At 50.0% G+C, this 25,201-nt stretch overlaps 1 protein-coding gene across 1 annotated transcript in view; it reads right to left on the bottom strand.

Moving 5' to 3' along the window:
* LOC144763712 (uncharacterized) overlaps window positions 1-25,201 on the bottom strand; it is a 3,323,440-nt gene that overhangs the window by 8,037 nt on the left and 3,290,202 nt on the right. The window lies entirely within an intron of this gene.

Genomic DNA, 25,201 nt, shown 5'->3' with positions numbered 1-25,201 from the left:
ATAATGTGTCACTGCAGATCTAAGGGCAGTAAAAACAAAGGTAGTATACATGCAGATGCTAAGTTTGTTATATGCTATCTATTACCATTTTTGAGAGAGGAGAAACATATTGACTCACTAACAAAGTGGGCCCATATAATTGAGTTGTGGTGTCATAATGCCAGCTGCCAGAGCTACCAGTCAAGGTGAAAGGCAGGTCACCTTGGCTGCTATCTCTGGCAGGAGGCATTATAAAACTGCAACTCAACCATAATTAACTTATCATTTACTACTCTGCAGCCATTTCAAATTATTGGAAATATTGCAATTAGTTTTTCATGTCCATTTTATGTATGTTTTGATATTTCTGTACTTTTTTTTAGTAAACTGGCAGTATGTTTTCAAATGTTATGGCATACATATACATATACATGCCAATAAATAAATAAAATAAAAGAACAACAGAGCATCGAGCATCATTGAAGCTGTAGTTCAAACAACGAACTTTCTTTTCCTTCTTATTTGGAAAATGAGCAGTGGGAAGGGGATTTATGGCAACATGTTTATTTTTTGCACATAGTATATTGCAGGATAGGAAGCATCGTATTGCATTTTACTACCCTCTCTGAATCACAACCTCTTTCTGAAACAGATTTCAATATCACACTACAGATTCCACTTTTATGCTTCATGCTTGATACCATACTATCTCTTTCACATGAAAGAGCAAGACCCCAAAAATGTAAGCAGCTTGTGGGATGGGTGATCCTATATTATAAGGAATACAACACCCTCTGCTGCACATTAAAAATATATTGAAAGTCACCTCAGACCTTATAAAGGAAGTCGGCCTACTGACTAGTTCCCTTCTATAGTCACAAAATTCATCAGTGGCTTGCAATAGCTTTATAATGCACGGTACAGGATAGGTAATACCATACATTATCATCATTGAGAGTGGAGCTAGACCATGACTCATGACTAGAGTGGGTCAAGATCCTCATGAGTCCTACACTGTCTCAACAATGGTATTAAATAGCACACTACTCTCAGCAGATTTGTACATATGTTTTATACCTTGCTATGTATGTAAGTTTTGGCGCAATCACACATTTGTACCACAAAGGCAAAATGTTCTTTTTTTTTATTTAATGGATTCCGGCTTTTATAAAGTGCTGTTAATGCTCCACAGTGGTATCAAAGTGCTTTGGAGTAAGGATACTTAGAGAGGGAATGGCTTCCTACTATACTGTATAAATGCTATTCCCATTAGTGGATAACTAGATGTTCAACCAGCAGCAATAGAGAGTACCATTGCATTTTCAAAGTGGTTTTTCTTACAATAGTGGCCAGTGGACATATTTCAGCATCAGTGTGATGCAATAGTCTAATTTCAGACAAAACAATAGGCCAGTTGCATAGTTTTGAAATCCCTAAAATTTGAGAGAAATGAGTGTGGAAACTAGTGTAAAGGCTTTCGCAAGGAAGGATGACACCAGTCTGGTTGTTTTTTTCCGGTCCATAGGGGTTTCGTGTGCCAATTTGTGCAGGACTATTACTTTTGGAGCAATACCAAAACTGATTTGCATACGGCTGCGCACCATAGTTGCCTAAACTGAATCTTTGGCTCAGCTCCACATGGTTTGTTTTCACACCCGCAGGGGACACAAGTAAACTTGGTTCAATGCACCAACGCTTGAATGTAAAAGACACGTTTTAGTAGCTCTGCAGAACCCCACCCAATACATAGTTGAAATGGTATCAATGCTTTTGGTTTACCAACGGTTCCTAAAAAGGTATGCAGGGACACAGTGGTAATTGGAAACAAACCAATTTCTTTCTTCTCAATACCACACTTACAAAATGCGCTAAGAAAAAGAGACTTCAACTAAAACAACAACCACAGAATATAATGAAAACCGCAGAAATGCATGTTGCAAACAATGAGAATAAAATGAGCATTTCTACCATTGTAACATGTCATCGAAAAAGCTGACACTCTAACACCTACTTCTACGCTCTACGCTAGGAGAGCATGGAGTAGCATAACTTGCATCTAGATTTTCTTAGGTATAGTGAGCGCCCTGCATATCTGTTTAAAGCCAAATGCTGTAATTATCAGTTGTCACGGAGGCCTTGAAATTGAGATAGCAAGATACTTGTCCCAGACATCTGCAACCTCAGGTCTCTTGTTGATGTCTATGTCTGAGTGATTTGACACTTTCACAGGTTCTTAGAAGAGAAGGACATATAATATCTGTGTAAAAGATGGTCATGTTGTTGATTCAGCAAAAATACAGAAAACGGACCCTTGGCCTACTTAAAATGGAGTCAGGCTTTATACTCTTTAAGACACCATCTACAGTTACACAGTGGGAATCTAACAATTGACTGCAATGAGGTCCAAGCAAGTGCCAGTGTCTGAGACTTATGCAAGCATTCCATCCATCACCTTCTGCTATTTTAATAGGCTATGCAATAGTTCAGTCACGTAATGACCAGGGGAAGCGGAGATAGTAGGCAAGGAAGATTTTTCTGAGACTCAAAAATAGACTACAGATTTGTTTTTGTAAAACAATTTTTATTGCAGAGTTCAATACAAGTTATACAACACATTTGCAGGAAGTGATCGCGGGACCGTAAATTCCTTCCCTCTTTCCAAGCATTGCATACACAGCCTTACAACCCGCATCCCGGAGGCCGGGCGGCGATTTAGTGTTAAGAACACGCTCCCAATCTCTCGGTGCAATCGTTTCCATCGGTCCTCCGCTCTCCGCTTTTAACTTTTCCCCCCAACTTTCTCCTCCTCATCGTCAGGCAAATGGGCGCTGTGCCCTCCGCCATAGCCGGGTTAACACACCCTCCCCCTGGTGTCCGCGCCCGCGCCTGGTGTTTGTGTACTCCATTGTGTTGGTAGTCTCAGGAGTCTGGTGTCGATTAATAGGTGTGTGTGTCCGGTATCAGTGCTGGGACTAGAACCACCTCCCCTGGGGCCCCTGGGTCTACAGCTTCCTCCTCCTCTTCACTCTCCACTGCACTGTCCCTAAGAGCCTGGACCATGATTTCCCACGCTAGCGCTGCTTCCTGGGCTTTCTCATCCGACTTACGTCGAGCCAGTTGGTATCTAATTGTACTCTCTGCTGCAGCCCATTTCAGAAATTCGTTCAGCCATTTCCGGTGTGACGGCGCTACCTTTGATTTCCATCCCCTGGTGAGCTCCCTTTTCGCAATAAGTAGGCCCATATCTATAAATGTACTTGACAATTTGGTCTTGCGTGTGTGTGGAAACCAGTGTAAGAGTGCAACCGCACTGTCATATTGCAGTTCTCTATCTGTCACCTCGTTCAGGGTGTCTCCCACTTCCCTCCAGTATTCTTTCAACTGTGGACAGCCTCTCAGTATGTGCAATAAATCAGCCCCTAGTAGCACACATCTGGGGCATGCTGCGTCCTCAGCGCCAAAGTATTGCACAATTTTATTCGGGGTGAGGTAGGCCCTATGAAGAATGTAAAGATGTATCAGTTGGAAGCGGGCGTTTCTGGTGCTTTTCCTGGCTCTCTGAACCAACTGGGACCACATTGTATCTGGGATGTCTTTCTGCAGATCTGTCTCCCACTGTGTCTTGAGGCGTGTTAGAGGTGGTATATTCTCTGTGTGCATTCTGGAGTAGAGACACGTAACTGCTTTGTAGGTCCCTGCCGCCATCATCGTGTATTGGCACGCCTACGATGTCTTGGGTTCAACTAGTCCCTCCCCCCAATGTGCCTGTATAGTCCTCACTACAGCCGCATGTAGTAAATAGTCCCCTCTCGGGAGATCGTATTGCTCCTGTAGAGCCTGGTACGGTGTCAGCACCCCGTCGGTATAAAGGTCTCCCACCATCTGTAGACCAGCTTCCTCCCAAATTTGGAGGTTCGACCAGTCTCCACCATGTGGCAGGGCTGTTATCATTCCTATTGGAATTTCGGGGGCATACAGGTGCCCCGGACCAGCTCGTTTCTGCATGCGGTTCCAACACAGTCTCAGCGTTCGTTCTTCCTGGGACAACCCTCTGAGGACTAGTTTCTGCTGCAGAGCGATATATGCCAACACATGGCGTGGGGTGCCTATGTCTCTCTCTTGTTCCGGACCCCGATACACCCTGCGTGTAGAACTGCAGTTGTGCAGCCAGGTAATATAGCTCGAAGTCAGGGACCGCCAATCCCCCCTCGTTCTTCGGGCGAACGAGGGGGGATTGGCTCAGAGTCGCCAGTGCTATTCTCCGCCTGCCTGTTCCCCACAGGAAGGACACTATTCGAGATTTTAGGTGTTTGAAGATTTCTCCTGGTATCCAAATAGGAAGGGTCCTAAAAAAGTACAACAATCGCGGTAGAGCGATCATTTTGAGTAGGGATACCCGGCCCGTCATGGATAGAGGGAGGTTAGCCCAGAAGGTCATGTAGCCCTGCAACGCTCGGATACATCGACCAATGTTACCGTCCAATAAGTCTGCAGGCTCGTGGTAAATATAAACCCCGAGATAGTGCAGACAGTTAGGTTCCCAGCGCAGGTTGAGGCTGGTCGAAGAACACCTCTCCCCTTTCCGGAGGGGGAAGAGGCAAGTTTTTGCCCAGTTCACATTTAAGCCGGAGACTCCTCAGAATCTCGCCAGTAAATCCTCCGCACCCTCCACCGCCTCTTCGGCATTATCTAAGAATAACAGAAGATCGTCTGCGTACAAGGATATATAGTGGTGGATTCCTCCAACCACTAATCCGCAGTAGGATTCCGCTCTTCTAGCCAATGTCGCCAACGGTTCCATCGACAAAGCGAATAGCAGGGGAGAAAGTGCGCACCCCTGCCTAGTACCCCTGTGCACCTCATATCGATCCGACATCAGCGCCCCCACTCTCACCCTGGCGCCTGCCGATGCATAGAGCACCCTTGTCCACCGTATATAACCCTCGCCCAGACCAAAACCTTGCATCACCCTATACAGGTAGCCCCACTCTAGGCTATCGAAAGCCTTCACTATGTCGACCGACAGCACCATAGGGGCTCTTGCGGTCTGTGGAGGATCTGCTATTAGTCGAAGCAGCCTACGAATGTTGTGTGACGTGTTCCTAGTAGGGATAAAGCCCGATTGGTCCCTATGGATCAGACCCTGCATATGGGTTACCAGTCTAGTGGCTAGGATTGTACTTAGTATTTTATAGTCCGCCGTCAGCATTGATAACGGTCGGTACGAAGCCGGATCTGAGCTATCTCTACGCGGTTTTATCAGGGGGATCATGATCGCCTCGCGCATCGAGTGTGGTAACTCGCCCTTCTCCTTGGCCTCATTATATATTATTCGTAACCTTGGGGCCAGTAAATCTATATATTTTCCGTAGAACTCGATAGGCAGCCCGTCTATTCCTGGTGTTTTATTATGCGCCATTCTCTTTATGGCCCCTCTAATTTCGGTGAGGTCGATCGGGCCCCCGATGGCTTTAGCGTGTTCCTCTTCCAGTTGAGGCAGCTGGATCTCGTTTAACAAGGCTTCTATCGCCTCGGTTCGAGTCTCCAAGCCCTTCTCGTAGAGCTTAACGTAATACGTTCTAAAGCACTGCAGTATGTCTGGTTGGGTGTTGTACACCTCCCCGCCTAAACCTGTCAGGGACAGTATCGGGGTGTTGCCCCTACTGGGGTTGGCCAGCCAGGCCAGGAGTGCCCCAGTCTTATCCCCCTCAGCGAGAGCCTTAGTCAAATAAGTTTTATAGTCAAAGCTGCGCAGGCGCTCTACCTCCACCGCCACAGCCTCTCGCGCCGCACATACCCTTTCCTGCAGTTCGGGGCGGCCTGGCCGCGACTTCTCTGCATCTCTCAGTGTCCGTTCAGCCTTGTCCAAATCGTCTACTAGCGTCCGTCTCGCCCCCGCAAATTTCCCTATACAATGACCCCTTACCACTACCTTGAGTGCATCCCACTCTGTTGCTCTGGAGGAGGCAGTCTCCTCATTCTCTGCAAAGTATTGGGATATCCTGACTTCTAAGTCCGCGCTGAACGGCGGGTCATCCAGCGTGTCCGGTCGGAGCCGCCATGTTGGGATGAGCATGATCCCCTTCAACCAGTCCAGCGTGAGGAGTAAGGGGTTGTGATCTGATATCGTGCGTGCTAGATATTCAGTCCGGGCAACCATAGGCAATACCGCTTGGGAGCACAGGAATGCATCTATGCGGACGTGGAGGTCGTGTATGCCGGAGTAGAAGGAGTAGTCCCTCTCTGCCGGATGTTGCACCCGCCATACATCCGACAGGTCCCACTTCTCCTGCCAGTTTGATCTGTGTTTCGCCAACCTGTGTACTGAGGAAGCATGTAGCGGTGGGTGCGACCTATCTAAAGTGGCGTCCGCAATAGAGTTGAAGTCCCCCCCCATCAGTATCGGTCCAGCGAAATAAGTAGCCAATAGCCTGGATAATGTAGTGAAATATGATGCCTGCTAAGCGTTCGGTGCACAAATGCCACAGAGTGCTATATGGCGGCCTCTGAGCAAGCCCTCAACTGCCACAAATCGCCCATTTGGGTCTACAGTGTGCCTAGTGGCCTGGAAGGGAACCCCAGCCCGAATCCAAATTAGCACCCCCCTGGCAAACGCTGAATACGTGGTGTAGAACAAGTGACCCCTCCACCTTCTTTGCAGTGCAACCCCTTCCTTCTTAGTTAGGTGAGTCTCCTGCAGAAAGGCAATATGAACCCCTCTGCGGACAAGATAGGAATGTATTTTGTGCCTCTTTGTCATTGAATTCAGCCCTCGCACATTCCAGGACACACATTTTAACGACCCCACACTATCCATTATCCTGGTGTGGTCGATCTAGGGCCACTTCCAACAGTGACCAGACGCCAGTTGAGACACCATTCCCACCCGTCCCCAACAAATGCGCTCCCGCCCCTTCCTGTACTTCATTCCCTCCCAGCTCAGTCCCCCCCTCTTCCCAGACCATGCCCTGAGTTACCCCAACTTCTCCAGGCTCCCCCCCCCCTAGAACAGGACCTAACTGCAAAAGAGTTACCCCCATCCAAACAAGTGAGCAACGTGCTCTCAGAACTTCCTACTCCGCAGTCTGTACTGCGGCGGCCTTATGGGCCTCTGGGTGCGTGTACTAGCTTCTGCTATGTGCAGTTGCCTCCCTGTTCCCCCGCCCCTCAATATACTTCCAGACTCACGTTAGTCCAGTCTCACGGCTGCCTGCTCAAATAGTCTCGCGTGCCATATTAGCTAGGCTGGCACAGCCAGTCCCCCATGTCCGTGTTTCAGCTGCCAAAGATTTCTTCCACGGTTTGTGGCGTGACTGTCGGACCCCTCGTGCTGTCCACTTCTGATAGTTCGGTCTCCGAGCCCGTTCTCGCTTCCTCTGAGATCGATTCTCTCTCTAGCGGCTGCGATGCCACACCCGATACCTCCTTCACCGCCTGCAGTGCCGCTTTCCGTTCCTACACTGTTTGAGATTCCGTCGGTTTCTTCCGGTGTTGTCCCCGTTTCCGAAGCCGGTTGGATCGTCGCACAGAGCTCTGTTGGAGCACCTCCTCAGCTCCGAAGCGGGCCCCATCCGTTCCAGCTATGTAAGTATCCCACCAGGACCATGCCTCCGCTGAAGTTGTGAAGAACAAAGCTTTCTCACCTACTGAGACCCGGAGCCGTGCTGGGAATAAAAGCGAGTATTGCAGTCCCTCTGTGCGCAGTTCTTTTTTAATAGACAGGAATGAGGCTCGGAGTTTCTGAGTTTCAAAGGTGTAATCCGGGAACAGCGTGACTTTACTGTTGTCTACCTGGAATGGCCCCGCCTCTCTTGCCCGCTGCAAAAGCCAGTCTCTGTCTCTGTAGTGGAGCAGTTTGATCACCACCGGTCGTGGGGGCAGACCCGGCTTCGGGGGTCTGGCAGGTACGCGGTGCGCTCTTTCCAACGTGAAGAAGGGGGACAGGCCCTCTGGGGCCATCACTGTTCGCAGCCAGTTGTCTAAGTAACCCATCATGTCCGTCCCCTCTTTTTTCTCCGGAAGGCCCACTAAGCGCACATTGTTCCGACGGCTGCGATTTTCCGCGTCTTCCGCCCTCCGCTCTAGTGTGTGGATGCGGTCTAGGGCATCCGTGAGCCTTCCTTCCAGCGCTTTGTGTCCCGGCCCAATGTCTTTCACAATGATCTCCGCTTCCTTGACCCTATCGGCTAGTTTTCCATGGTCAGCCCTCAGGAGCCCCAGGCCCGTCGCCACCTGAGCAATGTCCTGATGTAGAGCGTCCTTCGTGGCAGCAATAGCTTCGAGGATTTTGTCCTGCATCAGTTGCAATTCCGATTGAGGTTGCTGTGTGTCCTCTATAGCCTCTGAGGTCGGGCCCCCATCTCCTTTCGGTCCCCGTGGCTTCCCCATCACGCCTCCGAAGTACCAGCCGACCCTGCTGGGGCAAGTCGAGGCAGGGGGTCCACTCCTGTGTTCTGCGTGGTCGGGGTCCCCCTGATGGCGGTGGCCGTCGAGTCTCAGGGGTCCAGTCGCCGTGGTCGTGCCTCCCTCCCTCAGGGGAGCAGTAAGGGTGTACGTGGCCGCCCTTCCCAGCGATGGCACCCAGCTGCAGGCAGGTCCTCCTCCTCGCTTGGGTCGGGCCCCCCAATCAACTGCCCGAGTCACCTCTCCCCGAAATCGTCTCAGCCGCTGTACCGGGTCTCCGAACTCTTACCCACGCTCTCCAGTGGGAGCCGATCCCAATGCCAGGGAGTCAAGTCGCCTCTCCAGATTCAAAGCCGTTGTGCCTCGTCGTTGCTTGCCGCCAAGGCTCCGCACAGGCTCGTCGTTAGAGCGCCAGTCAGGCGTCACACCCCCAGTGTTAGAAGGCCCCGGGGCCCGTGCCCGGGTGCAGTGTTCCTGGGGGCGGTGGGGCTCCTGCACGCCAGCGCTCCTCGCCCCCGGCGTGCCGCCCCCCCTCCCAGTGTAAGGCAGAGCGCACCTCAGGGCCGATGCAGGGCTCCGAATTCCGCCCCGGCAGCTCCCCAGCGTGGAATGGGCGAGCGCGCCCGCAGGGCAGTCGGGTTCAGATTCAGGGCTCAAAGTTCCTCGCTCGATTTAGCAGAGTCCCGCTGGGGAGACACGGGACCCCCACCAGTCTCCTCCTTCCGTCCCGCTGCTCTCCCACCTACGGACCTCCCAGGCGCCGTCCGGTGCTTCCGTCCCCGCACCTCAGCAGCCCCGCAGCGAAGTCCCGCCGACACTGCGGGCTCACCGGTCTTCCTTCCGCTCGCCTGCGGCGCCGCACTCGCTGCTCACTGCTCACTCGGGTGTCGGTGCGCCATCTCCATGGGGTTGTAGGCCCACAAGCCGGGGCCTAAATTTTCAGGTCCCGCAGGGTTGGGATCACGCACCGCCGTACGGGCACCGCACCGGCACCCCCAGGGCCCGCCGCCGTCAGGGTGTCTCTCGGAGGCAATCCACAGCCCCCGGTCCGTAGGTCCCGCACAGAGGCGCTTCAGGTCCCAGCCGACAGCAGTCCGCAGTCCTCAGACGCCCCCCGCCGCCATTTTGCGGTTCGTCTTCCCGGGCTCTCCGCAGCCAGTAGCGCTCTTTATGGTCGATCTGCCGGCCAGCCACTCGACCGGAGCAGGCACAGATGAAAAACGTGGGATCGACCCGAAATTCACGGGGATTCCACGTCTAATGCCGGATTTAATGCGGATAAGCGGGCCGAGGGTCGGGAGCCTCACTAGGCTGCGTCCGCTCTCATCGGCTGCTCAAAAATAGACTACAGATGATACAGAACTGACCTGTCAGACTCATCCTCAACCAAATGGACCCACATCACCACACACCTAAGGAACCTCCACTGGCTCCTCGTCCAGAGAAGATGTCAATTCAAGACATTGACACATCCCTAAAAATACCTCCACAACCTAAAACCAGCATACATAATCTCCGCCTGAACTTCCACTAACCGTCTAGAGACCTTCACTCCACCACCCTTGCACAGACCACATGCATTTACTGAAGCCACAGTGGAGACCGTTCCCTCTCCTACCTCGCCGCCTAGTCCTGGAATGGCCTTCCCCTCCATCTTGGGCATCACCCTCACTGGAGGATTTCATAAAAGCTTTTCAAGACCTGGCTTTTCAGCCGAGTCCTGCTCCCCAGCACCTGGATATCCTCACGGTTGATTAGTCACGCTATACAAAATACTGATTGATTGATTGATAGTTGTGGAGGATTGGCAGAGCCACTTTTAGAAAACAAATATGGTGTAACGCGGTTTTGGAGACTAGGTTCAACGTTTTTTTTAAACATAGACTATCAAAAAGAACAACAGAATGGAGTACTTTACTCACATTGAAGGAGGGAAACCGTTTAATCTGGAAGTAACATTGAGAGAGATACCTTTGAATTTCCCTTAACTTTGGAGATTGGGGAATTTACACGGCTAGGGCAAAAGATTTGCTGGTAATACAGAGAATCACTGTGGATTTCAGGGAGAGGTTACACCACATTTTCTACCTATGTTCACAGTGCATTAAAGTGTATGCAGATTAACTTTGCCGCCCTGCAATCGTCTGCTTTAGGTCTTTTTTTATTAGGACCACAGGAGGAGTTATTTACATAAAAATAAATTGTAGCACTCCTACACCAAATGTGCCAGACCTCCTGGGGTTTCTGTGATGCTGAAGCAACAATAATGTGCATAATTATATGTTTAATGTATTTGCTATGAAAGTGTATTTATTTAATAGTCAAAGAATTGTATTATTAAAAATATATATTTTTAAATGTTGGAAGATGTTGAGTCAAGGATGAAAATAACTCGAACAGCAAACACCTTTTGTCAGGTAGTTACATCGATCAGGGACTGACCTTGAGGCACACAAGTTCTCACAATCAAACAGGTAGATGAAAACATTACATTAGTAGTAGGAACTTTTTTGACATAGGATTGCTTAGGAAAAAGCTTGGGATGCGAGCCTCAGAAATTTAACTATAATTGGTGTAGGAAGGTGGATACCTGACTATGGTTACCCCAGATGTTTTGCCTTGTGTTTAGCTGGTTTTCGACTTAGTTGGCCTGGGATCCTGCTAATCAGGGCCCCAGGCTATCTGCTCTCTCTGTAAAATGGACTCCATGTACTTTAGGTACATACCTAATTGGATGTTGGGTCACTCTTGTGAGACCCTGTACAGTGTACCATAGGTACCCAGGGCATAGGCGCACCCAAGGCCTACCAGGGGCTGCAGCATATCTTTTGCCACCCCTGGCTGGCCATCCAAACTGACACAACTGGCTGATCACTCAGCTGGGGCAAGGTCGTGTAATCACCCCTTGCTTAGGTATAGTATTCCTATATCTAATCTTATATCTAGACACATATACACCTATAAGTCACTCCAATGGCAGGCCTTTACAATCCTGGAGGCAGAGTGGTTGGTTTTATGTGAGATGAGGCTCTAGCATGAGCTGAGCCTGTCTGCAGCTTTTAGAACCATGTCCTTATAGCTGTTCTAGGATATAGCCATACCATATACTCTTAAGTGCATTATGAACCTCGCGGTTAAATGCTAACTTTGGTTTGGCTTTATCAAAACATGTCGTGTAAGGTGTCATATGCTCTGGAAAACTACCCCCTCACCAGTTCTGGCGACGGGGGTAGCATTCCACCCTTCTAGAGGGGGAAGACATGTTGTTCCTACTAATCCCGGTTAAAGTTAACCAGAGCCTCAGCATCACAAAATGGATTCTGCTGCCACAGACACAAGTCTGACCTCCTGCTGCTGGGAGTCCTTCCAGCGAGGGAGGCTTGGACAATAGGTTTCCTGTCTTGGGAGGTGCTAGCACCACCCCAGACAGGCCATAGTGTATTGGGGCAGGGAGGGCTGAATGAAATGAGACACTGCCTGGGGCACACAAGGTGTCCCATGCATAGTCCAGTTCAAACCGGCGCTGGGGCACTCCAGCCCCAGCTCTGGCGTGAAACTGGACAAAGGGAAAGGGGTGTAACTAGAAGACTGAAGAATCTCCCTTGTGGTCAAGGAGTGACCACCCTGTGTAAGCAGGCACCATCAAGCGATCAACGGTTTGCTTTGTCGACGCTCCCGCCAGAGCCCGAGCACAGAGCCTGACAAGACCCAGACTTCCAGACTTCCAACAGCCCGATCCACAGCCACAGCAAAGCTGAGACCCGTGGAGGCGACGAGAGACGTGGAACCGGCCATCTTGGAAAGCCAGCGAATTGCTTTCCGTCCAAATTCTGAGGCACCCTCGAACTTGTGCATTGGGGATTGAGAAGCCCTAGCCTCGAGCACCAACTGCACCGAAGATCAGCCCTCCACACTCCACAAATTCTGCGTGGGGCCCTTCTGCATTTTCCTGCTTGACGCGTCTGTCCGGTCACTTGCCTGTTGGCTAGTGGCCTCTGTGACGATGAACCTTTTGATCTACACCGCTGGTCTGGTTGCTCCAGACTGGCCCTTGCTTCCCTGAAAAGGAGATGCCCATCAGACCTTGCTGGTCTGATCAAGAAGCCATCTTCGATTCCTGTGTGGGTTGCGTTTGCCAAGGCTTGTTGACTCCAATCCGGAAGCCGACACCGCCAACAGCGAGAGCCTTCATGGGACAGTCCGTATCCAGCTCCTGGTCATCGTTGATACCTCCTGGTCCACTTGGCTGCAGAGACAAGCTTTACGACATCACCTGATTGCTTCGCGACATCGCCTGGTTCCTTCCTGGTTCCATCCTGGTCACTAGCTAGTGACCCAGACTCTGTCCCCTCTGCTTTCAGGTAACTCTTTATCCTCGATCCGCCCTTGGATCCACCCGGACACTTCCCTCCTGGTCGCCTGCAGAATCTTTCTTCAAGGCTCCAAAGGATTCAGCGACGAAACCCGACACACTTTGACACCAATGCACCCGCTTCCTGTGGGTGAGGTAATGCAAGTACTTCGGAGCTCCTGTGGGTATTTACTATCCTAGTGTCTAACTTTCAAGTAGCTTTCTCCTAGACCATCCGGAAGTGACCTAAAATAACTAGTTTCCATTTCTTTCGTTCCCATTCTAACGCTATAGTAACTCGGGTGTGTGTAAAGACACTGCACACGCATCCCGTGGGCCTCCTGCTCCCTATCCTTTGGTAGTACAGCGTAGCCCCAGTGATTCTCCAGGCCCTAGACCTATCCTGTGTTCGTGACGTGGTTCTTATACCACTATTTTAGAATATGGTTCGAAGTGCCCCTAGGGCATTACTGTATTTTGTGCAACTTATTGTATGTTGATTAAGTATCTTGTTATGTGCTTGTGCCTCTGACCTCATTAAGAGTTCAGAGGATTAATTTAGTAATAAATACACATATATTTTATATATATATCCTGTGTGGTGTCCTTTCATTTGGTATTAAAGGGATTGCATATGGTAAAACAGCTGGCTTCACATGCCCTCTTGAGTTTAGCCTAAGATTGCTTTGTCCATGCTACCACTAGGATAGCTGGTCTATAAGGTTGACTGTACAACCATCACCATAAGGGTTGTTTGGACTGATACAGGGTGGCCACTAGAATAGTGGACATCACATATCAGGCCAACTTGTCACATTAGTGTGCAGCGGTTGGGATTTGAGCGTGCTGTTGTTTTACCAATTGTAATCTTTGAGATATCATTTGAAAGATCACATAGGTACCATAGGTGTATATAACAAGACTTAGAATACTTAAGTTCTACTGAACTTAGCTGTTGTAGACCAAAGGGCCTAGCACACCCTGACTACAACTCCTAGAGAGGTTTAGTAGTAAACACTTAGGGGCCGATTATGATGGCGGACGGACCTGAGTCCGTCCGCCACCATAGAGTAGGGGGGAACGTCCGCATGGGCAGCGGCGTTCCCCCGTGAAGATTAGGATGGGACCGCCAGGGTGGCGGTCACATCCTCAATCCTTAACATTGCGGCGGGTGCAGCTTCAAGCTGCACCCGCCGCAATGTTAAAAATGCATACTTTGCATTTGTATGCAGAAAGCGGCAGGCACTGCGCGGTGCCTGCCGATCTCTGCATACAAATGCAGGGGGTACCATAGGTACCCCCCATGTGAACCCCCCACCCCCCTTCACCTAGGGGGCCCGCAACGGGCCCCCGCAGTGAAGTTCGACATGCTTTTCCACGGCGGAAAATCCACAGCGGAAAAGCATGTTTTTAAGCATTTCCTAATATGGTGGACGGTGTCTGAGAGACACCGCCACCATATTAGAGCTTTTCCGCCGCGGGACCGCGGCGGAAAAGCTGCGTACGGACTTCCCGACCCCCCTGCCATCCTAATCTGGCGGGGGGTCTTGTGAATCACCGCAGCGGTGAATCCGCATCCTCGGGGCCGGCGGTGGCTTCCGCCGGCCCCGAGGATGCGGATTCACCGCAATCATAATCGGCCCCTTAGTGTAGGTAGGTGCACACACCACACCTCACTAGAACAATGTCAGCCACAGGTGAACCTAGTGTAGCTTTACCTGTGGAAGGTGACCCTCCAAGGGCACCCTCCAAGTTTGACATACTCAGCTTCAGAGAACTGAGACACGTGTGTACCACAAGGAAGTTGAAACAGGGTTCTAACCCTACCCTTCAGCACCTGATAGAACTCTTAGACGAATCTGAGGTTCTCAAGGCCTCTAGCACAGGTCCTACAGGGAATGCAGGAGGTATGCCCTCCACAGAAGATGAGGCCCCTGACCCTACTGTCATAGATGATGATGAGGTAGTGGAGGAGGAAGATTCTGGGGAAGAGGTAAACAGCCAGGTTCAAGTTAGGAGACTTAGGCAGGCTAACCTAAGCCTATTTGGGGCTGAGAATGGGACTACCCCATTCAGGCCTTCAAGTGGGTTTAACCAGAGTTATAGGAGGGAAAGATCCCACTCCAGGGAGTCTCTCCGCTCCAATGCTTCAAGGGGTTCTCAGAGGGGAATGACTTCTCCTCAGAGGAGAGAACACCAGGCTAGGATGAGGGAAGTCCAAATCAGAATAGAGAGGGAATAACTTGGCCTAGCCCAAGCAAAACCTGCTTTGGCAAGGGAGCAAAAGTTAAGTGGATTAGATTCCACTGGTGGCAGCAATATCCCTAAGGATAAAGACAGGTCCTATGACAATAGACACCTGAGTAAGAGTGTGCCCCCCATACAAAGATGGGGATGATATCCACAAATGGATAACTTCTTTGGAGAGGGCTTGCAAAGTACAGCAGGTACCCCAAAGTCAGTAGGCAGCAATCTTGTGGCTCTCCTTTTCAGAAAAAGGTAGAGATAAGCTCCTCACAGTTAGTGATGGGGATGCTAACAACTACACTGTCCTGAAGAGTGCTCTGATTGATGGGTTTGGCCTAACCACTGAACAGTACAGGTTGATGTTCAGAGACACCCAGAAGACACAGACTCAGGACTGGACTGATTTTGTAGATTGTGCTACTAAGGCTCTGGAGGGCTGGTTATTGGGCTTTACAGGATTGTATAATTTGATTATGAGGGAGCAGATCCTTAGTAATTGTCAAAACCAGCTTCTACACCAGCACCTGGTGGACTCAGATCTGACCTCTCCACAAGATTTGGGTAAGAGGGCAGACAAATGGGTCAGAACCAGGATTGGGCCTAGAAATCAGGGTGGTGACCAGAAGAAAGATTCTACCAAGCCTCAAGAGAAAGGTGGGGATAAATCAAAAGACAAGTCCTCCACAGGGCACCAAAACTCCAATGGTGGGGGCGGGTCCCATAACACTTCCTCTAACCCTAAGAAACCTTATTGCCATGTCTGTAAACAGCCTGGCCACTGGAAGACTGACAGCAGTTGCCCAAGGGCCAACAATAAGGAAAACATTTCCCCAAGTAATACTCCCAGACCTCCTGTTACTATTAGTAGTAATCGCCCAGGTGGTGGGAGTGCCCCCAGGAATTTGGCTGGGTTCACTTTGGGAACTCATGTGGACTCTGGCCTAACCAGGTCCCCTAACACAGCTACTCTTGTCTGTGAAAATGGCATGGGGTTTGCCAACTTCACTGCTTGTCCCAACACTTTGGGCAAGTACAGACAGGAGCCCCACATTGTTGGCCAGAAAGTTGAAGCCTACAGAGACACAGGGGCTGGCATTACTATGGTGACTGACAGTCTAGTCCCCTTAGGACAACTTTTACCTGGGTTCACCTATCAGGTGACTAACATTGATGGAGTGCAGAAATATCATCCCATGGCAGTAGTAAATCTCAGCTGGGGAGGTGTCCCTGGCCCCAAGAGAGTGGCAGTGTCTACAAACTTGCCTGTAGATTGTCTACTGGGAAATGATCTAGAGATCTCAGCCTGGGCTGGGGTAGAACAAGAAACCCATTCCAAAATGGTAGGCCTTCCAGAAAAGGTTAGTGGGGTTGTGATGGTCACAGCCCCAGCTCAAGCAGAATTCCTTCCTAAAGAGGTTGGAAGGGCTGCCATCCCAGGCTCAAGCAGACTTCCCTGGAAAGGTTGGCAGGGAATGTGATGGTCACAGCCCACACACAAAAAGAGTTCCTTCCTGAAAAGGTTGGTAGGGCTGTGATGGTCACAGCCCAAACTCAAACAGATTTTAGTGTTGCGAAGCCTGAAACTATGGATCACTCCACTCAGACAGAGAGTATTGGGGAGGAAGAAAAGTATCCCTCCCACCAGACATTAGGTGAGAGTCAGCCTCCTCAGGGAACTGATCCTACCCCTTGTGAAGAAACTGCCCCAGAGGTAGCCAGGCCTGGCCTGACAGAGCCTCTGATGTCAGTGGACCCTTCCAAGGTGAGACCCAGTCTGGAGCAGGGCTGTAGAGGTCAGGGAGGCCAGTGGACCCCAAAGGGCCCCCTGCCCACAAGCACACCCCCATCAGCAGATTAGGGGCACCAAAGCTAGCAGCCCTAGCAAGGTGAACATTTCCAAAACTCCTGAGGGATCTCCCTTACACTTAATTAGGAAACTCCCCCAGATGGACTCTGTTGGGCACAGCCAAACCTGGGACCCAAAGGCCCCAAACCTGACCTGTCCCTCCAGTAAGCCAACAAAAGGGACCCAGCCTCCAGCTGTAGGCAGCCAGAGGTTGACCCTGAGAGCCCAATGCACCTCAGTCATGGAAAGAAAGGCACACATGGTGGATAGTGATTTGAGGAAGCTGAGCCCTACATTAGCAGAGCCTCACTTCAGTACTCCATCTCAACACCAGCCTTTTACTTTGCCAAAACACACCACAGGTAGAGATTCCCTATGGCGGAGACCCTCTGATACCCCTAGGGTGAGGGATTGCTTAGTGGACCATGAGACAGGGGGTAACCATGCTAGTGCAGGTACTTCCTTATATGGCCACTTAGGCAATATAGGCTTACCTAGTCAAGGATAGCCTTATCTCCTTTCGTTTGGGGGGGAGGGTTTTTTAGGAAGGTGGATACCTGACTATGGTTACCCCAGATTTTGTACCTTGTGTTTACCTGGTTTTCGACTTAGGTGGCCTGGGATCCTGCTAATCAGGGCCCCAGGCTATCTGCTCTCTCTGTAAAATGGACTCCATGTACTTTAGGTACATAACGAATTGCATGTTGTGTCACTCTTGTGAGTCCCTGTACAGTGTACCATAGGTACCCAGGGCATAGGTGCACCCAAGTCCTACCAGGGGCTGCAGCATATCTTTTGCCACCCCTGGCTGGCCATCCAAACTGACGCAACTGGCTGATCACTCAGCTGGGGCAAGGTCGTGTAATCACCCCTTGCTTAGGTATAGTATTCCTATATCTAACCTTATATCTAGACACATATACACCTATAAGTCACTCCTATGGCAGGCCTTAAAAATCCTGGAGGCAGAGTGCTTGGTTTTATGTGAGATGAGGCTCTAGCATGAGCTGAGCCTGTCTGCAGCTTTCGGAACCATGTCCTTATAGCTGTTCTAGGATAAAGCCATACCATATACTCTTAAGTGCATTATGAACCTCGCGGTTAAATGCTAACTTTGGTTTAGCTTTATCAAAACATGTTGTGTAAGGTGTCATACGCTTTGGAATACTACCCCCTCGCCAGTTCTGGCGACTGGGGTAGCATTCCACCCTTCCAGAGGGAGAAGACATGTTGTTCCTACTAATCCCGGTTAAAGTTAACCAGAGCCTCAGCATCACAAAATGGATGCTGCTGCCACAGACACAAGTCTGACCTCCTGCTGCTGGGAGTCCTTTCAGCAAGGGAGGCTTGGACAATAGGTTTCCTGTCTTGGGAGGTGCTAGCACCACCCCAGACAGGCCATAGTGTATTGGGGAAGGGAGGGCTGAATGAAATGAGACACTGCCTGGGGCACACAAGGTGTCCCATGCATAGTCCGGTTCAAACCGGTGCTGGGGCACTCCAGCCCCAGATCTGGCACGAAACTGGACAAAGGGAAAGGGGTGTAACCACCCCCTTCCCTGGTCCCACCCATAGGAGGGACCTAGCAGGTAATCCAGCCCCTAAATTTGGTATATAGGTAGGAGCTGAGTCCCAAGACTTTAGATTTATCCTGACTGAAACTTGAAACGAAACTCTGGACCTTCGACATTCAACTGCAACTAGAAGACCGAAGAATCTCCTTTGTGGTCAAGGAGTGACCACCCTGTGTAAGCAGGCACCATCAAGCGATCAACGGTTTGTCGATGCTCCCGCTGGAGCCTGAGCGCAGAGCCTGACAAGACCCGGACTTCCAGACTTCCAACAGCCCGATCCACAGCCACAGCAAAGCTGAGACCCGTGGAGGCGACGAGAGACGTTGGGACCGGCCATCTTGCTAAGCCAGCGAATTGCTTTCCGTGCAACTTCTGAGGCACCCTCGAAGTTGTGCATTGGGGATTGAGAAGCCCCAGCCCCGAGCACACACTGCACTGAAGATCAGCCCTCCACACTCCACGAGTTCTGCGTGGGGCCCTTCTGCATTTTCCTGCTCGACGCGTCTGTCCAGTCACTTGCCCGTTGGCTAGTGGCCTCTGTGACGACAAACCTTTTGATTTACACTGCTGGTCTGGTTGCTCCAGACTGGCCCTTGCTTCCCTGAAAAGGAGAAGCCCATCAGACCTTGCTGTTCTGATCAAGAAGCCATCTTCGATTCCTGCGGGGGTTGCCTTTGCCAAGGCTTGTTGACTCCAATCCGGAAGCCGACACCGCCGACAACGAGAGCCTTTGTGGGACAGTCCGTATCCAGCTCTTGGTCATCGTCGATACCTCCTGGTCCACGTGGCTGCAGAGACAAGCTTCACGACATCACCTGATTGCTTCGCGACATCGCCTGGTTCCTTCCTGGTTCCATCCTGGTCACTGGCTAGTGACCCAGACTCTGTCCCCTCTGCTTTCAGGTACTCTTCATCCTCGATCTGCCCTTGGATCCACCCGGACACTTCCCTCCTGGTCGCCTGCAGCATCTTTATTCAAGGCTCCATAAGATTCAGCGACGAAACCCAACACACTTTGACACCTATGCACCCGCTTCCTGTGGGTGAGGTAACGCGAGTACTTCGGTACTCCTGTGGGTATTTCCTATCCTAGTGTCTAACTTTCAAGTAGCTTTCTCCTTGTCCATCCGGAAGGGACCTAAAAGAACTAGTTTCCATTTCTTTCGTTCCCATTCTAACTCTATGGTAACTCGCGTGTGTGTAAAGACACTGCACACGCATCCCGTGGGCCTCCTGCTCCCTATCCTTTGGTAGTACAGAGTAGCCCCAGCGATTCTCCAGGCCCTAGGCCTATCCTTTGTTCGTGACTTGGTTCTTATACCAATATTTTAGTATATGGTTCGAAGTGCCCCTAGGGCATTACTGTATTTTGTGCAACTTATTGTATGTTGATTAAGTATCTTTGTAGTAGTATAAATCTTTATTCGGTAAAATTGATCACCATAAAAGACAACAATATACATTTTAAAATACATTCCATCAAATTATACTAGCAACAACAAGGGTTGACCATACTTAAAATACGACTGAGCACTGTCATAATTAATAAAACCACGGACAAAAAAAATACTCCAGGCACTCAGAATTAGCAGCTTCAAACAACTCCACTCTGGGTAGGTAGAGGCCTTGCAATCATTCCCAGAGATCTTGATCTAATAATCCAGGCACTACCTAAAAACTTTGCCACCCCGCATATCAATGGGGTAGATGATAGATCCTATGTAATCACTCGTAAGGCCGAGCGATGGCACCTCATCCCCAAACCTTTACATACTGGTTTCAACCAGTTTTTCCGCGCCACTTTATACGCGGGGCAGGCAAAAAGAAGATGGGCCACGGACTCTTTAGGGGCCGCACAGCCAGGACAAGATCGCAAGGGGCCGCCCTGGTTGGACCATTTTGAAGTAAATTCGTGTACCGGGAGGGTACCGTACCTTAATTTTAAAAAGAGGGCCCTATCTAGAGGCTTGGTTATCAAGTCAAGGAAGGGTTCAAGTTTCCTTACACACTTACACTCCAGAAAAGACTCTGTAAGTGAACCCCCTGTTATACCACGTGATGCTTCAGCCTGAACCCAATCCCAATATAATTTCTTGATCACCATTTTGGGCGGGGGCGCTTGAGACTCCCAAATATCTCTCAAACCCAATTGGGAGACCAATAGCCTCAAATTTTTCAACCAGCCAATTTTACACCCAGAGTCGAGTAAAATTAGCTCGTCCAGTACTTCAGCATATTTGGCCAACTCCTTAGTCCTTCTCAGGCGGACCCAAAAAAGCAATGGTCGCAGCCTCACTATATCCTTTAGGGCACGTCTACCAAGGTCTAACCGCAAGGGGATAAGCGGGGTGGAAACAGGGAGTGCCACCACATCTCTCAAAAACTTATTTTCTGCTAAGGTTAGCTCATTTACATTGTCGAACCCCCATAATTCGGAGCCGTACAATGCAGCCGGGAGTATCTGGCCATCGTAGATGGCCATTACCGGGGACACTGGTTTACTAATTGATGCCCGGTACTCTCGTAAGATCACCCCCGACACTCTTTTGTGGCCCAATAGCATTTTCGCTAAGTGATCCTTCCAGGTCATTCGGCTATTTATCCGGACCCCTAAATAGTCGAATGCCTCGACCAACTCCAAGGGAGTCCCATTAAGCAGAAAATTGTTTTTAAAATTTTTGGCGGGTGAAAAGGCCATCAATTTGGTTTTGGTGGTGTTGATGGTTAGGCCTCTCTCTGTACAAAAGGAGGAGAAACGCTGCAGGAGTTTGTGCAGGCCTATCGGGGATTTAGCTATCAGTAAGGTATCATCAGCAAAGAGCAGGGTCTGAATCTTTTCCCCCGCCAGGGTTGGGGCATCCGTCTCTTCTCCTCTCAGATGGTCCACCACTCCATTCACAAACAAGGAGAAGAGAGTCGGAGCCATGACACACCCTTGACGGACTCCACTCCTCACAGGTACCCTATCTGTCAGTTGGCCCTGTGTACCCCATCTGATCCTGGCGTATGTCCCCTCGTGGAGTCTTACAATTAATCTTAAGAGTGAGCCAGGAAAGCCCAAACTTTTCAGAATCTCCCACAGTTTAGCACGGGGGACCAGGTCGAAGGCCGTCTTGAGATCTATGAAGGCCATATATAGGCTCCCCTTCTTGATGGTAACTGCCTTCCAATAGATCCCAAACAGCCGAAAGACCTGGTCCATCGTGCCCACCCTTTGGCGAAATCCGGCCTGCAGATGAGAGAGAATGCCTTCCTCCTCCATCCAGTCGCCCACCCTGGCGATAATGACCCTGCCAACCACTTTCTGGATTATGTCTATCAGACTAATCGGTCTGTAGTTGGCAGGGTCATCTCTTGCCCCCTTCTTGTACACTGTGACCACCTCGGCACCCTTCCATGAATCTGGCACGGGGTGTCCCTTTACTAACAAATTCATTATGGTGGCTATTAAATTTGCCCAGGCTAGGGGTTCAGCAATCAAGAGGTCCCCAGGGATCCCATCCGGCCCAGCTGCCTTTTTGGGCGTCAAATGTTTAATTGCTGCCACTACTTCGGAGGCCATAAATAAGCACTCCGTCTCCCCGTCAGGATCCCTTCCCTCCCCACAAGCAACCAAAGGGCCAGATGTATCTTCACTGCCGCCATACAGAGATGAAAAGTGATTGAACCATTGCAGGCTGGTTATATGGGTTGCTAAAGGCTGGGTTTTACCCTGCCTAGCTCTATTGATTAAATCCCAGAATAACGTCGAGTCCCTCCTGCTGACGGCGTCTGTTATTTCCCTCCAGTGCTCCTCCTCCCACTCGCGCTTTGCCAGAGCAATTGCTCTCAAGTACTCCCTCCTGGCCGCTCTAACCAGAGTAGGATTCCTTGAGAGCAAGGCAACTGACAAACTTTTCCTCTTCCCCCTGCAGTCCGTTGAATACCATGGGTTGCTGGATATAGGGGGAGTCCTATTTGATCTGGGGGTTTTCCCTTTAGAGGTGAAATAAAGACTCACTTGATCTATCGTGCCTTTATATGCAGAATCTAGTTGTAAAGAAAGGCACGGAGGGCTAGCAACCACCCGATCCATTGCTTCCAAGTCCCTGTACAGGGCTTCGATGGTAAATTTAATGGTCTCTAGTTGGTCTGCGTTTAGCTGAGCCTTGTCCCACTTCAATCTACGATTGTTTTCGTAGGGGATGATCTCTTTGGTTAGTTTCAACGGTGCACTCATCCCTTTCTCTTTAATTTTGCCCCATTTAAACTTGCAGCAAAGCGGATTATGGTCGCTATCCTGGGTGGGTACCACCTCCATATCAATAAGGTCCATCCACATACTAACACTCATTAAAATATAGTCAATTCTGGACGGGGCCGATAGCCTGTTAAAAGTCATTGCACCTAATATATCAGACCGGGTCCTGCCATTAAGGGCTCTTAATTTGTGCTCCCTAGTGAGGGCGTTCAGTTGGATTGCCCTAGCAGACCATTTCCGGATGGGGGGTACCGTCAAGGGGGGGATAGACCACCTGGAGTCGTCCTCCTCAGTACCTAGTGGATCATCACCAAGAAGAGGTTCGAACGTGCAATTAAAATCGCCACCCACCATAATTCTGGCTGAGGGAGGGCAATTAGCTAGAGCAGAATCAAGGCTCAATATGGTTGCCGAAGTATTATCCCCCGCAGCCCCTCTAGCGTACACATTAAAAAGTTCAAGCCTAATCCCCTCGATATGACCCCTGGAAGAAAGGTGCATTAAATCATTACACTGGGTGTCATTAGAGGCCATGTCCCAATCTAGGTCAGTTCTTATCCAGACTAAAAGACCTCCTGCTGGTCTACCTTTCCCTCTACTTATCGCTGGGGAAAAGAAGGTAGTGTAGCCAGATTTATCAATTGGTATCAAGCACCAAGTTTCTTGAAACAGGCAGACATCGAACTTCTCGATGAATTCATGCCATTCAGGGATGTCTAACTTCCTTTTTAGCCCGGCTACATTCCAGGAAATCAGGTTTATTACCCTAGAGCCCTTGTGCACTAGAGAGAACCCTTCCGTGATCACCCCCCCCGGCTCCATTCCCACACCTCTAGATTGGTGGCTGTTACTCACACAACAAGATTGCCTGTCGGGTTCAGAACAATCAACAACAATAGACATACCCGGGGCATCAAAATGAGGCATATTCGAGTGGATGACATTAGAGTCATCTATGGTTACCTCCTGGGAATTGTCACAAATAATTCCTCCTTGCTGGGGATCCACTCCATGTCTACCGCCTCCCTCCTCCATAGGCTGTAAGCATCAATCGCAGTCCTCCATGCCACTAAGCTGCGAAAACCTATTGAAAGTATCTAAGGGGGTGAAGGGTCTAAGATGCTCCATTGCACCATTGTGGCTTAGGTGATGTCTCTGTGGAACCGTAAACCAACCAGACTGACCATTAGGGTAAAGCTGATGCTGGCCAAATACCTGATGAGTACTATTGTAACCAAACTGCTTGGGCCATAGGGCATAAGACTCTTCCCTATGTTTGGGGGGGTAAGGAACCGGCCTCGGGTAAAAGTAGGTTAAGGGCCTAGGTGTAATAGAGTTTCCTCCTCCTGCATATGGCCAGTTTAAAATGTAGTCCACTGCACGGGGGGTCTCTAAAATTGACCACCACTAGATCCCCGTCAATATCTTTCCTAGTGTTACCCAACCACGGGATCCTTCTGACATGTACAATATCTCCATCCACATTTGGGGCTATAGGCCTGAATGTCCTCAACCAATGAATTATTTTATTTTTCAATTGGCCATAACCTTCCTTCTTATTGTCTGCTAATGGAGGAACCCCGGTCATGACTACTACATAGGGCACCGCCTGAGGTGGAATTTCCACTTGAGGTACCCTAGTAAAAGGACCTCTGGTGCGTCCCCCTTCCCCCTGTCTCTCGCTTCTGTTTACTGGGGGAGCCTTTGTCATTGGCCTTTGGGGGCCACCTTCTGTCCCAGCTACAGAAATGATGGGGTTCATTGTAGGATTTTCTTTATGTATAGCAGGCGCCGCCTTTCCCTGATGCTGAGACGACTGTTTAGACGGCTGGAGTAGAGCAGAGGGGGTAGCTACTGGGGGTTTTACAGTCTCGCTAGACGAGACCCCAGTACAAGGTGTTGGTTGTGTTCCCCCACTCCCCTGAGCCCTGGTCACCGTGGCCATACTATTTAAGGCAGCCTCTACTAAGGTCAATCTATTTTCGACTTTCCTAAGACTCTCAATCACGGGTAGCAACAGAGACCTCAGTAAAAGTTTGAAATCCCCTACAGGTGGAGGAGGAGTCGATGAGTTTGTAAATAAGGGCCCCTGACTGTTAACTAAAACTGCTATATTGGGGACCTCAACAAGCGGAGTAGCCACCATTGGTGATGCCTCGGGTGTTACAGTAGTTGCAACTTCCATGGTAGCCCTTACATGCGGTGAAGATAATTTAGGGCCTTTGCCAAAGTCTAAATGGGAAATTTTAACTTTGCCTTGTCCCGCCCTTAATTTCCTCCTTTTTTTATTTGGTGGTGGTCCATGTATCTGTGCAACCACTAGTTGCTTGGATTTCAATGATTTAAGCTTCAGGGGAGCAGCAGGGTGGCATGAGATCTGGGTAGGGGGGTCAATCACAATAGGATCAAGGGACATACCAGGCGAAGAAGTGCAGTCACGCAGTAAAAGTGGGAAGCCTTCTTGACTAACGGTTTCCCTCCCAAGATCGATTAAGTCCCCCTCGGTGAACAAGGATACAGACGCAGAGTCAATAAAGGATCTGTTTTTCAAGCTTTCGATT

The sequence above is a fragment of the Lissotriton helveticus genome, chromosome 6 (genome assembly GCF_964261635.1).
Source record: "Lissotriton helveticus chromosome 6, aLisHel1.1, whole genome shotgun sequence".
Lineage (NCBI taxonomy): Eukaryota > Metazoa > Chordata > Amphibia > Caudata > Salamandridae > Lissotriton > Lissotriton helveticus.
This window is presented reverse-complemented; position numbering and strand designations above follow the sequence as displayed.